A 14622-nucleotide genomic window follows, 5' to 3' on the forward strand; every position below is an offset into this window, starting at 1 on the left:
ACCAGTAAATAACAGTAAAAACGTGGTATTTTAGATACACCTTGGTTTTAAGAAACCACATAATTATGATTTGGGCTTACAGGGGCGGGGGAAGGGGGTGTCCGCCACTATGGTATAAAGAAAGCAAGCCATGGGATAAATACACATTTACTTTCATGCACATGGGTGCGATTTTAGGGAGGGTGTTTTCCTCCTCACTCCCCAACTTTTGTGGCACATCACTGCGTCCCCCTCATTTGGCAGGGGCCCCTTTCCTTTAGATGTAATTTCCCCCCCAACATTTTCAGCAAAGTTACTCCACTGTTCATGTAGTACTTTCTAAGTAGCCAATGCTGTAAAAATAACACCTGCAACCCCAACTCATAATTAGGTGGTATTTTTTAAATAGCAGGTATTCAAAAAACATGCTGTTTGTGATGCTCACAAAGGGCCCTGAATGCTCCCTAGCGCTCGTCCTGATTCTCGACGAAGAAGCTTCTGGAATTGTATGTACTATTTGAGTTTTACATTTTCTACAGAAGACACTTCACCCTTTTAGGTGTTAGAATGCTGCATGAGAGGACAACAACACAACAAACTCTAAATCCAGCGTGAATAAAAAACACGAGCACAGACGACACTCACAACAAAAACAAAAATACACTGCCCTTCAAAGGAACAGAAATACAGTCGGTAGAGAAAGCGTCCATTTTCAAACAGCGACAAGCTCAGAACATCTCTACAATGTATGCAATAGTGACTGATCACTCTAGAAGCTTCTGAAAGCTTGGTCAGTCCTCTAGTAGGCCAAATTGGTTCTGAAAGCTCATTCGTCCCCTGGTTGGCCACATTGCTTCTGAAAGCTCAATCTGTCTCCTAGTAGGCCACATTGCTTCTGAAAGCTTGGTCTGTCCCCTGGTAGGCCACATTGCTTCTGAAAGCTCGGTCTGTCCCCTGGTAGACCACATTATTGCTTCTGAAAGCTCGGTCCGTCCCCTGGTAGACCACATTGCTTATGAAAGCTCAGCCCGTCCCCTGATTGGCCACATTGCTTCTGAAAGCTCAGTCCGTCCCCTGGTTGGCCACATTGCTTCTGAAAGCTCGGTCCGTCCCCTGGTAGGCCACATTGCTTCTGAAAGCTCGGTCCGTCCCCTGGTAGGCCACATTGCTTCTGAAAGCTTGGTCCATTCCCTGGTAGAGTACACTGCTACCACAGCGTTTCTGAGCCTGTCTTTATTATTCTTGGAAAGAGGTGTATCGTCTCCTCAAAGCTCTTAAATTACGAGCCATGTGCGGACACTAAGGAACAGCTCGGAAAAGGATACCTATGACTTTAAATCAAATGTCAAATGTCAACATTCCCAGTGTCCCATAATTGCTCATTGACTTCTGTGTCTTCAATGCTTTAGTATGGAAAGTAGAAGGTATATATACTACCTAAGGGAAGTCAATGGGTCCATCCAGTTGGCGTGTTTGGGGTGGACTGTAGGTTGCGGCCACTACTCACGAAGGAAGTGAGGGTGGAATGTGGACCTTCTGCCACTGTCTTAAAGTCTGTTAGTGGAAACACTGAAACTTTTTTGCCATTGTGACAATGTTCCAGGTTTGGTGAGGAGAGTGGGGGGTAAATTATGGTGAGGTTGAGAACCTTGGAGTCGGGGTTGAATTAGCAACCAGTGAAAGAAGAGAAGGGTCTGATTGTGGCAGCCCTCACTGACTAGATCCTTCACTGCGGTGAGGGCTCCTTGAGCTTTGGGGAATGAGGGGTACCCGCTGTGGGAGAAGACGGTTGGCTAGCTCAGGCTTAAATCTATAGAGGTCAAGACACCAGTAAGAAAATGGAGCATGGGCTCACCGCGGTACAAGGAAAGCCACGAGTGGAGGGTTGGGTGGTAGGCAATGCCGCAGGAGTACTGGAGCCGCAGAGACAACTCGTGTCGGGGTTCAGGATGGGACGGCGGGGGGATAATGTTAGCCCCACAGATGGAGAACAGTATCAGCAATGCCATGTCAATGGGTTTTAGGGGGTAAAAAATGTTTGTTTTTTTTAATGCATTTTTTCGATGCATTTTTTTCAAGGCTTTTGCATTCGATGCTTTGGATGTCGAGGCTATCACTAGGACCGGCCAGAGAGTTGCCAACCTCCGGCGGCTGGCACCAGAGTGGGCAATCAAAGTGCAGGACGGCCGCTGGAAGGACGAGTCACTTAGGGAAGAAATTAAAATATTATTTTTTCAACTCAGTATTTACACATCTTCCATTGGTAAAGAGGTATCGCATCCTTTTGCCGACACCCGTTTTTTCGATGGTTGTTTTGCTGCAGGAATTTTTCAGAAAATTTCCCTCAACATTTTTTGAGGGGTGGGAAAGGGTAAATGGTTGGGGGGTGAGGTAAATAAAAAATAAAAACATTAAGAAGGCACAAGGGGTGGGGGGGCGCGCCATAAATGTTCATGAACTTTTTTGGCAAAACTCCTGCGGTAAAACACCCGTCGGAAAAAAGGAAAAAATGGGGTCGGCATAAAGATGTCCCGATAGCTATTGTGTCTCACTTATCTAGTCACATAGGAAATAATCCTCAGCTTCACAATAAATAATAATTCTCAGATGGTGCCTGATATTGGATCAGTAATCTTTCTTGGTTCACACCACAAGTGTCAACTTTCCAAATGAAATCAAATCTTCAGTTTGGTCGTGTTTGATATTTAGACATCCAGGGCATAATCAGAAAACCAAGACCCTCTTCCTGTGTGGCTATGAACATGGAAGCACAACCCAGTGACCATAGAATAGAACAAAGCCATCACTATTCTGCAAAGTACAAGTAGAGCATGGCAACAAAAACAGCGAGACAACTACTGCACAGCAAACACATTGATGGCAACACACTCTGAGCACCGCCTGGCTGACTGTGGGCACTACCCACATAAGAATCCCACTTCTGCTCACACCTTCTACAAAATATTCAAGTGGCACCATCTGCGACATGCACCCTGGTTATAGCCGTCTTCCACCACAGCTCACCGTGTGCGGTGCACAGACATACATTACGGCTAATCCTACTAAGACCCTGGTTCACAAAGATGTGCACTGAAGCAAATTAGGCGATGCCTTTGAGCATCTCTGATTTGCACCTGCCACCTTATTCACAAAGCCTAACAATGGAGCAGACCCCAAGAAAGGAGAGATTCGAAAAGAATTGCTGGAGGCGACGTCTGTGGTGCTCAATGTCTCAAGGTTTTGGGTTCGTGATTCAGGTGCAAGTGAGTAGGTGCATGTCTGAGATGCTCAATCAGATTTCATATAAGGAAACTTAGGCACCCGAAGGGATTCCATTTGGGTGATTCACATGGTCGGAAGCCGCCCTCTTACATTGAAGACATGTTGCTCTAGGCAAGAGTTAGACCAGGGCTGTCCAATTCCAGGCCTCGAAGGCTGGATCCATGTCGGATTTTCAGGATACCCCTCATTAATATTCATGAGATACAATGATTCGAAATGTATACACATTTTTGCTCATGAATATTAATGCTGGACATCCTGAAAGCCCGTCAGGTTTCCAGCCCTCAGGGCCTGGAGTTGGGCGGTAGACAGACTAAGGTCACATTATGATCATCCACCATGCTTGAGCAGCAGTGAGCATAGGTTTGCAGAGTCTGAAGGACTGTGTGCAAAGAGCAGTGTCAGAGCCAGAGACTGGCAGGAAATGCCCGATTGCAGAATGTCAAAGATCCACCAATCAAGTTCTATCTGGGTAAGGTCATCCCGAGACTAACTTATGGGATTCGGATATTGCAATTGTGGGTGTTGGCTATTTTGAGTAAACTAGAAAGCCTCCTGTGGCGCCGGGTGATGGGCATTTCGAAGACAGTCCCCTCTCTTTGGACTCGCTTTGAACTGGGTTAGAGCTCATTGAGTTCTAAAGCAACGTGGAAGTACCTGGCTTGTTATAGTAAAATCGTACTCCTGTATTCATAATACCCTGTACGAAAAAGTGAGCGGGATGGTTTCAACTAGATCAGTCATTGCGATGAATGGTTTTACGGATTTTTGTAATAACGTGTCATATGAAATTTCTATATCAATAAATGACTAAGGGATTCTCCTAACAGGGTTAAAGATCAGTGGAGTAACTTTGATGAAAATGTTGGGGGGGACTTGACAGCTGAAGAAAAGGTGCCCCAGCCAAATGAATGGGGAAAAAATGGTGAGCCATGAATGTTGGGGGGGCAAGCACACCTGTGCCCCCCTAAAATTACGCCCATGTTAAAGATACCTTGTATCAATACAACTGGTGTCTAACGGTGGATTCCTATCATGAGTATGTCATTGTAATTGGTTATTTATTACGTGCTTAATACCCAGAGATTTCTAAGCGCAGTCCAGGTGGTCGAACCTGTGCTGTTCTTTGTCATCTTGCTTCCAAGGTGAGCGAGTTGCCCCTGAGCTATCCTCCTGAGACTCACTATGCTTCACTAAATCGCTCACAAACATAAAATCTTGGGTGTTTTGGCGGCACTTTGAAGAACCTTTCCTTGCCCTAAAGGAAGGATCCATTTTACGAGGTTTAAGTGGAATTTATTTCCTACAAGGGGAATTGTGTTACGGTATAGGAGAATTGTTCGTCAGGATGCAGCTTTCAGATTTTACAAAAACAAGAATGAAATGGAAACTCTTCAGCAGATAGTCACTTTATGTCTAAGTTTGTCCTTTTTTAATGTTTTCTATCTGGGATCTTATGTGTATTATTCGGATCTTGTTGGATCAGTACATTTTTGGAGGAGATGTTTGAGTGGGGCTCCATCTCACTCGTACTTGCCGCTCTGAGAATTTTAAATTGAAGTTGAAGATGAAATGGTGGAATCATTCAACCACTTGGTAATTTTTAGGGAATCATTTGAAAACAGAAAACTGTAATTGATGTGTTGATTTTCTTTACATTGCCTTGTTATATGAATTTATTAAGATGTTTATTTAACTTTTCACCTGTTTTTAATTATGTTATTACATTGTTAGGTTGCAAGTGCAATTTTAGCCTAAATGAAAAATAAACAAAATGCTCCACAATTTCATAGGATGCTATGCCTTTCATCTCACTGAATAGTTTACACTGTATTTATTTCCACACACAAATGAAAAAGATCACTTCCGAAATATCATGCACTCTGTATTCAAAGCCATCCATTGATTTCATTGCAAAATATTCACTGCACAGATTTTTCAGTGCACAATATTCATCTCAAAGGCATCCACCTAAATATATAACTGAAATAAATGTACAGATAGTAAGTCTGGGAAAAGGCAAAGGTTTTTTTTTTTTTAGGGATGGGAGGTTTGGGTTGAGGGCTAACGGGGGACTCGTTAGGGGTGTTGGGTTACCATCTACTCAGACTCTGCTTATGTCACCACCAAACATTGTGCTGCTGCACTGAAATGAAAATCAGTGAAAATCAAAAAAATGAAATTTTCTGCAATGAAAAATCAGAGGTAAAAACACATGCAATATTTTGTAATTGCCTCTCAAAAGAGTTAAAAAAAATGCTTACCCTATCCAGAACCTTGCAGACACAGCATGTCTAATTCACAGCTTGCTCATTAAAACACACAAGCGACCATGTTTAACGTCGCTGCTAATGCACTTGATACTCAAAGAAACTGTAGGATTTTTCATACTTTTAGCACACTAATAGAAACAGCAGGACATGGCTTTACATAGCATAGCAGTTCTGGGCGGGGTTTAGACCTGACAACCACAGCGTCTCTATGCTCTCGGAAAAAAATCAGAATCGTCGCCAGACCTATTTGCTATTATCTACACTGTTCATTTTATTATAGGCACTTAATCTGCCTAGCAGACTGGTTATCGTTCAGAAACTCATGGGCTCTGAATGACTGTTGCTTTTCTCCCCTGTTCCCCATCCTCCTTGAGCACCTTGAAACACTTGCCTTGTGTATAGGCGCTTTACAAATGAACATTACCATACCATAGCAATGCACTGAAACCGGGACATTATACGCGTTTACATCCTGTGTCCGCCTGTTAGTGAAATGGACATAACAACAGTGTTGATGGGAGAAGTTCTATTGTGAAGATCGCCATTAGGCTTTCCTCCTTGTACCAAACCTAACACCCTCTCCATTTAAGACTAGCCATTTTAAGCTCCAGGTGTATTTCAGAGGTAGGTAAACTAACCACACATGCATGAATGAGTACATGGAAACATGTCTCACGTGTTAACAAGATGACACCATTTCAAGTGCTAACAAGATGACACCATTAATCTTCTTTCTACAAAATAGACCTTTTTATTAAAATAGACACATATATCTGAAATGGTCATTTCATCTGCTCATCTAGAATAAAAGCAATGGTTACACCAGGCATGTCACAAATAACAGGGGATGCTATAATGAGAAACCCATAAAGAGATAAAGCTACACCTCACTGACTTATATCCAATGAGCCTAAAAACATGTCTTAGGTTGCTTGCGGTCTTGTGCAGAAAGGATGTGACCTATCACTTTACGCTGGACTGGGCCTTTTTGGGGTGGGACAAACCTGATTAGCATATGGTCTTTTCCCTTCTGTCATGACCTGTCAGGCTGAAGAATTGAGGTCAGGAGGACTGTCCGGAGAAGCTTGAGAGGTTATGATTCCTCCTAAAACTGCCAATCATCAGGGTTGTCCAACTCCAGGCCTCGAAGGCCAGTTCCATGCCTGCTTTTCAGGATACCTTACATTAATATTCATGAGATAATTTTGCATACAATGATTCGAAATGTATGCACATTTGTTCTCATGCATATTGATGAGGGATATTCTGGAACCCTGTCAGGATCCCATCCCCTGAGGCCCGGAGTTGGACATCCCTACATGCACTAGGCCACATTCGAAGCTTTATATTTCTCCCCATACTATTCATGTGTCATTTCACAGCACGATGATGTGTCTGAACAGTAGAACTACAGTCAAATGAACATGTTCAATACCCTGAATGACAATAACATGTTTTTGGTTAGTTGTTGGAAAATTGTGCTCTGTCCAGAAAGACCATTTTGAGAGCTACAATCTACTTGTTATTTTTCTTCTTTTACTTTAAGCTGACAAGGAGCAACCCCACTGAGTGTTGAATGCATCAGTTTGGATAATTAATTCTTTGCTTTAGTCATATGCTTAACGAAAAAGCAATATTTCTAGCAATCTTATGCATGCACGTTTGTCACTTAGTATTCTCCTGTGCCAGTGCTCCTTTTATTCTCCAGTCTTTGCATGGTAGCAAGGGAATTTGTGGTGAGATTAAATGTATTTGAATACCTGCCAGTGTCCAATACTTGAATACCTTTATCATTTTGGGGCAATAAATGGCCATGTTTTCTTTGTCAAAGCAATATCACCACTGAAAACAACGTGCTGTCTTTCCTGCCTCAGAAGCAAACATCACTGGACCACCATTGGGGGTGTCAGCACTGCTTCTTGGCTAGCTCCCCTTAATGCAGGGTCCCACTGGTTTAACACCCCTGTATTTAGTATGCAGTGTCTCCAGCACCAATATTTTGTGTGGGCCGATGTGTGAGACCCGGGGACCAGGAGATTCACCACTGTCTCAGCTGTAATAACTATAAGCTCAGGTATTTGGGTGAAGTGGGTGCAACACTGTTAGTGAGGAATGCTTTTCGCCAACTCCCAAATAGCGGGAGGGACACAAATACTACTTTTCCTTATGAGCTGCTAAGTGCAACAACACCATACCAGTTCAAATCTTCTGGCCTCCAATTGTTTAACATGACACTGTATGGGATTGGTTACATGTTTTAAAGGCTATCCGGAAAGGAGTGTACACTTTTTCCTTGATGATGCATGTACTTGTTTCTCAGAGGTCTGCCTTTAGGTGCCTGCCTACCTGCAGACTGGTACCCTGTCAATCCTCACGCTGGTGCTTTACCAACTCCTGACTTGCCGCAGGCTCCACGCACTGAGCCAACTATTTTACCAGGCCGATGACATAGTACAAGATGCTGTGAGTTGGTGGGATCATCTAGCTTTATTCCCAGCCCAGCACAAACTGCCCAAAACCAGTTCCTGTAGAGTGTAGACGAACAGAAGACATGGCAGAAGCCCCGGTCCTGTTCTGGCCTGTGCCGACTGCATGTTTAACACAAATCATTAGCTTCACACCTCCCCAATGATCTAGAGGTAAGCAGACATACAGGGTTTCCACTGTCAAACAGAACTTCTAGATGGAAACCCATTCTATGAATGATGGAACCCCAGGACTAGCTATGGAGCTGACATGCATTGTCACTGGGCAGTCTTATGGCATGAGCTACTAACACAAAGGGACATGTGATGTTCATGCCTACTGTTGCCAAATAAATATCAACCACTGGCAGGTGACCCAATGGCGCCATCATGGCCCGTTTCAACTAAGCTGACAAGTGACACAACTGCAGCACCTTATCCTCAATGTATTTCCAATTTGGGGCAGTCAAAGTGCACAGACCGCCTCAACTCAGTCCGGCCTATTCCCATGTGAGCAGAAAACCGTGTGTAATTGTAGTAACTCGAAAAGGTACTTATCCCAGTAAACCATACATAGCCAAGAGGACAAATGGAAAAGTTGTATGGTCATATTGTATTGTGTAAGGAAGTTCATAGATCAGATTAACCTGCCACACACACACACACACACACACACACACACAAAATGACCTTTGGAAATACAGTAGTAAGCATTGGAGTATAGACAACATAAACAAAGACGCAAACAGCAAGAAAGAAGGCACACAAACTCTAAATGTAGATTGTGTAAATACAGGCAGGGTCCAATCCACAATTATACCAATCCAAACAAAATGGTAAGCATGACAAATGCCTAAAACACATTCCCAGTTGGCGCAAAGGACAAACATACATAGGTGCGGTTTGTTTGTACCCGGAGATCTTGCGCTTTGTTAAATGATTCAAAGTCTTTGTAACCTTGTTGGTAGTTTCATGGGTATATTTTATTCTGCTCTTTGATGGCCAGATGAAATGCCACTGAGACCATCACATGAACCAGGGAGAACTCCGATAAGAAACACAAGCACATGTTTTTGATAGGAACATGTTTTACCCAGCTGACGTCACAATGTACCAATGAACAGGGAAGCAACTGCCTTTGTTGTGTAGTGCATATACCAGTTCACATTCTTCCTATTCATTCTGCAGAATCTAACTTCTCTTGCTGCCGTCATCTGGCTGATGTGGACGACGCTTACAGATAGATAAGGCAGTTGGGACCGGCCGCGGGTACGTGAAGTAATGTTAGATCTAAGGGACATGATTGCGGTGCCAAAGGAAGGCCAAAATGGCAGTCACTAGCCAAAAGACTAAACATAGATTCATATCCCACTGTGGCCTCATTATGAGTGTGGGGACAAAGGTAAACACATGTACTATTTTGAATATGCCCTAGTTTTAGAATGCCTCCTATGTTGCAATTGAATGGTACTCTATTGAGTAAATAGAAAGTACTGTATGCAATAAAAAACAAAATTACCCCATGCACTACTTCCTATGTACTCCATGTAGTAATGACCCCAAGTCATCACGACTCACAATTAGGTCATATTTTAAAAATTGGTAGTTCAAGTACACATTTTTTACCATTACAACTAAACTCGTACTGAGACCCAGGTTGAAAGTTTCTGAGGACCTTCTTTTGGATCAGAGTAGGCAACTGACCAGGGTCTCTCTGTTCGCAGATGCTTCCTCTTGTAGGTAGACAGCCGGACATGAGGTTATGGCATCTGTCTGCAGTTCAAGATCTGGAACATCAAGCTTAATCCTACCAGTCCTGGTAGCTCATTTACAATGAAGTCAGTTCCTGTGAAAAATCAGGCAGCAGCTTGGGTATCATTAAAGGAAATATGTTTCTATAGTTTTCAACTTTAACTGTTCAAAAGCAACCAGGAAAATATCAGTGCCCCGCACTTGAATGTATAGCGAGTTCCAGGAATGTTTGGACGACGCATCCTATGTAATATAGGGGGCTTGCACAGAATGGTGACGGCCACATCCTGCGCAGCCAAGTGGTTCAGACGATACTCGCCATCAGCATCCACTCATCAGGCCGGGAGGATAGCTCAGGGGGCATCGCCTTATTGGACCAAGCCTGCTCCTGGATAACTCTAACCACCAGACCATTTAAGTTCATACTATGGCCCCTGCGAAAGGCACTATGAAATGTACTCAAGCGGCCAGTTGTGAGTGGCCAATCCTCAAGGCGTATCAATAAAAGGGACACAAAGACTTTACTATCCACATCCATAAGATTGATTGGACGAGGATCTTTTCAGATTTATCTTCATGCCCCATCTACAAATGGGTACCACAGAGGACATCTTCCATGAATCTGGAAAGTGGTTATAAAGGGTATTATTCTTAAACAGGGTGGACAACATGCATGCTCAGGTCGACGGATCTTCTTTCAAGATATTGTTCGTAAGGCATTTGCCCTGGAACTATACCAATTGCAAATTAAATCAAACACCACATCTGGATCAATCTCAAGGTCCCATTGCCCTACCCCCACCCTTAATGCTGCTCCATTCTACTGCTAAATCACCGCCCGTTCCTACACATAGATCTTAACATGCAAGACCCATATATTTTGAGGCACTGCATTCAATTGTTTACTAGATTGCGTAACTTCCTGAAAGTTCATTACTTCCCAGAGGGACATAACATCCTTATTTTGCACAATTTTAAACAAGTTCAGCGTCCCTCTGCAATACGGTTTCCTGTATTGTTTACTGAAGTATATTTGTTTCACTAACGTAATCAAAGCCTTTTTCTCTTCAGATGTTTAAGATTCAATAAGGGATCAAGAGTAAGACTCGGCCATATCGGTATGTTAAGTTTTGGTTATAGACTTTTATTTCCAGAAAATTATAAAAAAGGGTTGTGAGGAATCCTATCTATCCCAAATTCCAGGAGGGTTTTCCCTGCCTCAAGAAATGTAAGGATTGCCTGTGTCAGAATGTTAAAAACAAGAACGTCTTCTGGTCTGTGTTCAAAAAGTCTAAAATGACCCTTCCACTCTAAACTCACTATAATGTGCACCAGTGGATTCTGGTAAGCTATTTACTTGTAGCCTTCTTTGAAAGTTCTCAACATAAAGTCTTATGGTGCCAAACAGAAAAAAAATAAAGTTCCACCAGGATAGGGGCCTTCCCTTCTCCTAGAATCCTACTGGTATCACAGTTGCACCTTACTCAAGTGGCATCAGACTTCCCTGAGTTTCCCTTAAGAATGCAGTTTTTCACAATGTTCAGTTTCTCACACTCTGTCCTGTTCTACCACTGGTATACTCTTCTGCCAGGGTATTTGTGACTTTTTTTTAATTAATACTTAAAAGGGGTATGAATCCTCTTGCATTCACAATTTCAGGTTCACTTCTCTTTCTCTCTCTTGGTTTACTCTCTTGCTGGTATATCATGGCACTTCTCTCCTCACTTCTGGTTTACTCTCCTGCCAGGATATCGCTTCACTTCTCTTCTCACTACTGGTTTGCTATCCTACCAGGATATCACTACACTCTCTGCTCACTCCTGGTTTACTCTACTGCCAGGAGATCACGCCTTTCCTGCCAGGATTTCACTTCACTTCACTTCTATTCTCACTGTTAGTTTACTCTGTTGCTAGGATATCACTTCTTTTTATCTCCCTTTCCTGCCTCACCGTTTGCCTGGTGCACTAACCTGCCAGAGATTTTATTTTCTACATTAACTCTTCCAATACTGGGTTAACAACCCTTTCTTGACAGAATTTGTAACTGTTTGAATCCCTTTCTCAACACTCTTTGTATGTATATCAAAATCTCTTCTGAAGCACTGGGTATCTGACCCACCTTTAACACTGTTCGCAAATTTATTAATACCTTCTTTGAAGTACTGGGTCACCTACCCTTTCTTAACAATGTTCTCATTAGTGTCACATTCTTTAATATTTTAAATTGGGCTCTTCGGCATGCTCACTGCGATGCAGTATCTGCCTTCATGTGCCCTGGTAATCCATTTGTTCTCTCTGGGTTTACCGGGTGGCTTTGGTGGTCCTCAAATCTCCTCTTCTGCTTCTCTCTTGGTTCACTGACTGGGCATGCATCCCATCCTCTGATCAGCTCTCGATTTGCCTTCCTCCGCTAGAGGCGGCTCCAGCTGCCCACTGCTTCGAGAGATAAGCTTCTTTCGGCTCGGTCTCCCTGCACACCATTTGTGTCAGCCTCCGTGCTGCTTCTTACAATCTGCTCATTTCTGGTATCCTGACTTGCATCAGAACAAGTTGTAAACAGCCTCTGACTCTGCCTCTCTGTCAGCCACCTTTCTTTCAGTTGCTTTTCTCTCAGCTGCCTTTCTCTCAGCTGCTTCTCTAACAGCTGTGTGTGTTTTAAACTTCTCAGCGTTATGCCTCCCCATCCCAGCAGACACCGCACCTTATTCAAACGGCAGCCTCACACAGAGATCACGTTTCTCCTGACTGCACGGTGCAGAAAAGGTTCATATCCTGACAACAACAAAAAAAAAGGGGAAATAAAAGCAGAATGCTTACGAGACATCCCTCGGGCCTCTAGAGTTGAGTTCCCTGGCAGCTCGCTTGTTTGAGCATTTGAAAATGGCACAGTATCACGGGCCAGGATGTCGCAAAGCACTTCCTCTGAGTGGAGCTCAGATGAATGGGTGGAAGAGCCACAGGAGGAGATGAAGACCTCTCCCATAGTTTAAAGAGGGTATTATGTGACTCATTGTCACAAGCAGTGTCAGAAAGGGTGCAGCCCCTAACACAGAGACTTGATCTGATGGAAGCCATGCTTACCAAGCAGAAAGTGGACCAGGACAGGTCCAGGAAAAGAAGGACAGATAGTTGATCTGATGGAAGCCATGCTTACCAAGCAGAAAGTGGACCAGGACAGGTCCAGGAAAAGAAGGACAGATGGTTGATCTGATGGAAGCCATGCTTACCACGCAGAAAGTGGACCAGGACAGGTCCAGGAAAAGAAGGACAGATAGTTGATCTGATGGAAGCCATGCTTACCAAGCAGAAAGTGGACCAGGACAGTTCCAGGAAAAGAAGGGCAGATAGCTCCGGAGAGGGAACCTCAGCACGAAACCCTGAGTCAGGGGTTGAACAAGAGGGCTGTAAGAAGGCTCGCAAGAGGCCTACCTCTTTCATGCCCCCGAGTCACACAGAAGGTGTAGACATGGGACCCGAAGAGCCAATCGACCCCATCAGTAGGCTAAAGAAAGCTGTTCTACTGAAGGCGACAGTGCCATGCTCTCGACATCCTGCCCCAGGGGTGAATAATGAAGGGGAGGAAGAGGATGCTGGTTACTCACTGGACGACGAAGGGGGAGAGGAAGAAGAAGCTCCTCAAGACCCGATCGTCAATAAACAGCCTCCGGAGGAAGAAGAGGGCCTAGCGGACATGTTCGTCCCAGAGGCAATTAGGCATCCTAAGTCCACTGAATGGGTACCATCACCCAGAGTGGCACAGTATACTGCACAACATATGAGGAGACCGTTGGACAGAGAAATCCGGTCAAACATCATGGCAAAATGTCCTAGGCCAGACCTTCCAGGCAATATGACAGACACCCCATGCTTAGATCCGAAGATGGTGGCCTTTGTCACCAAATCCACCAAGGACATTCGGAAGGGGTTGGAACGGGCTTGGCGGGGATGCCAAGACAAGCTCCTAGATCTTGCGGGCAAGGGAATATCCTTATAGGGCAGGAGGAGAAGCCCAAGACTACTCAGAACCTGGGAATTGTGGGGATTTGTAGCTCATAAGACATTTTTACATTATGGTTAAATCTCTACGACCCCCTTTTTGTTTGGACCTTCAGAGGAGCTTTGGGGGCAACAGAAATGTTTACAAGTTTTAAAATGTAAAATGATGTGAGAGCAGTAATAAATAAAGAAGGAACGCATAATGTTGGCCTATGTGTCTTTAATAGAATCAAGACTACCCTCCGCTGTAAGCATGGACAATCTTCATTGTCAGTATGGGCACCCAAAATTCCCCAAGACTGCAGAATAAGTCTACTGGAATACTATCTGGGCCTCAGGCCTTATTACGTGATTGTGTCTTTAGGGCTCAAAATAAAAACAATTCTTATAGAATGATCATCAAAAGGACTTGCCATCCAATAAGACAATATAACTCTGGTAAAACACCCATTTGTTGAAAAAACTACTTTACGCATTTTATGTTATTATACTATGCTTTTTTTGTTATGTTTATTCTTTATTTTCCAATTTTATATCTTCATGAAATTCCCATGTTTACTTGTATCCATTTTTTTGGTGTCTAATTCAACAATCACAGCCACGACATGTACATGTTTTGATCTTTGATAGATCGTCCTCAGATGGCTATGGAGAACAAATAATGAAAAAACTGTAAAACACAGACATATAAAAATATCTCACCTTGCAATATAGCAGAAAAACAAGAAATAAACTTATGTTCACAATCACAGGTCATAACCAAAACCCATTGTCTTAATCCTTTCCATGTCATACATATTAAATCACAACACACCACACTATGTGGATTTAAAAACTGATATTGTCATTCAAAAACAACATTATGAAAGTGCCCA

The 14622-nt window shown here is 43.4% G+C and overlaps 1 protein-coding gene across 18 annotated transcripts in view; it reads right to left on the reverse strand.

Moving 5' to 3' along the window:
* CELF4 (CUGBP Elav-like family member 4) overlaps nucleotides 1-14622 on the reverse strand; it is a 1533185-nt gene that overhangs the window by 76263 nt on the left and 1442300 nt on the right. The window lies entirely within an intron of this gene.

Source organism: Ambystoma mexicanum, chromosome 6p, assembly GCF_040938575.1.
Source record: "Ambystoma mexicanum isolate Mex_15411 chromosome 6p, UKY_AmexF1_1, whole genome shotgun sequence".
In the NCBI taxonomy this organism is placed as follows: domain Eukaryota; kingdom Metazoa; phylum Chordata; class Amphibia; order Caudata; family Ambystomatidae; genus Ambystoma; species Ambystoma mexicanum.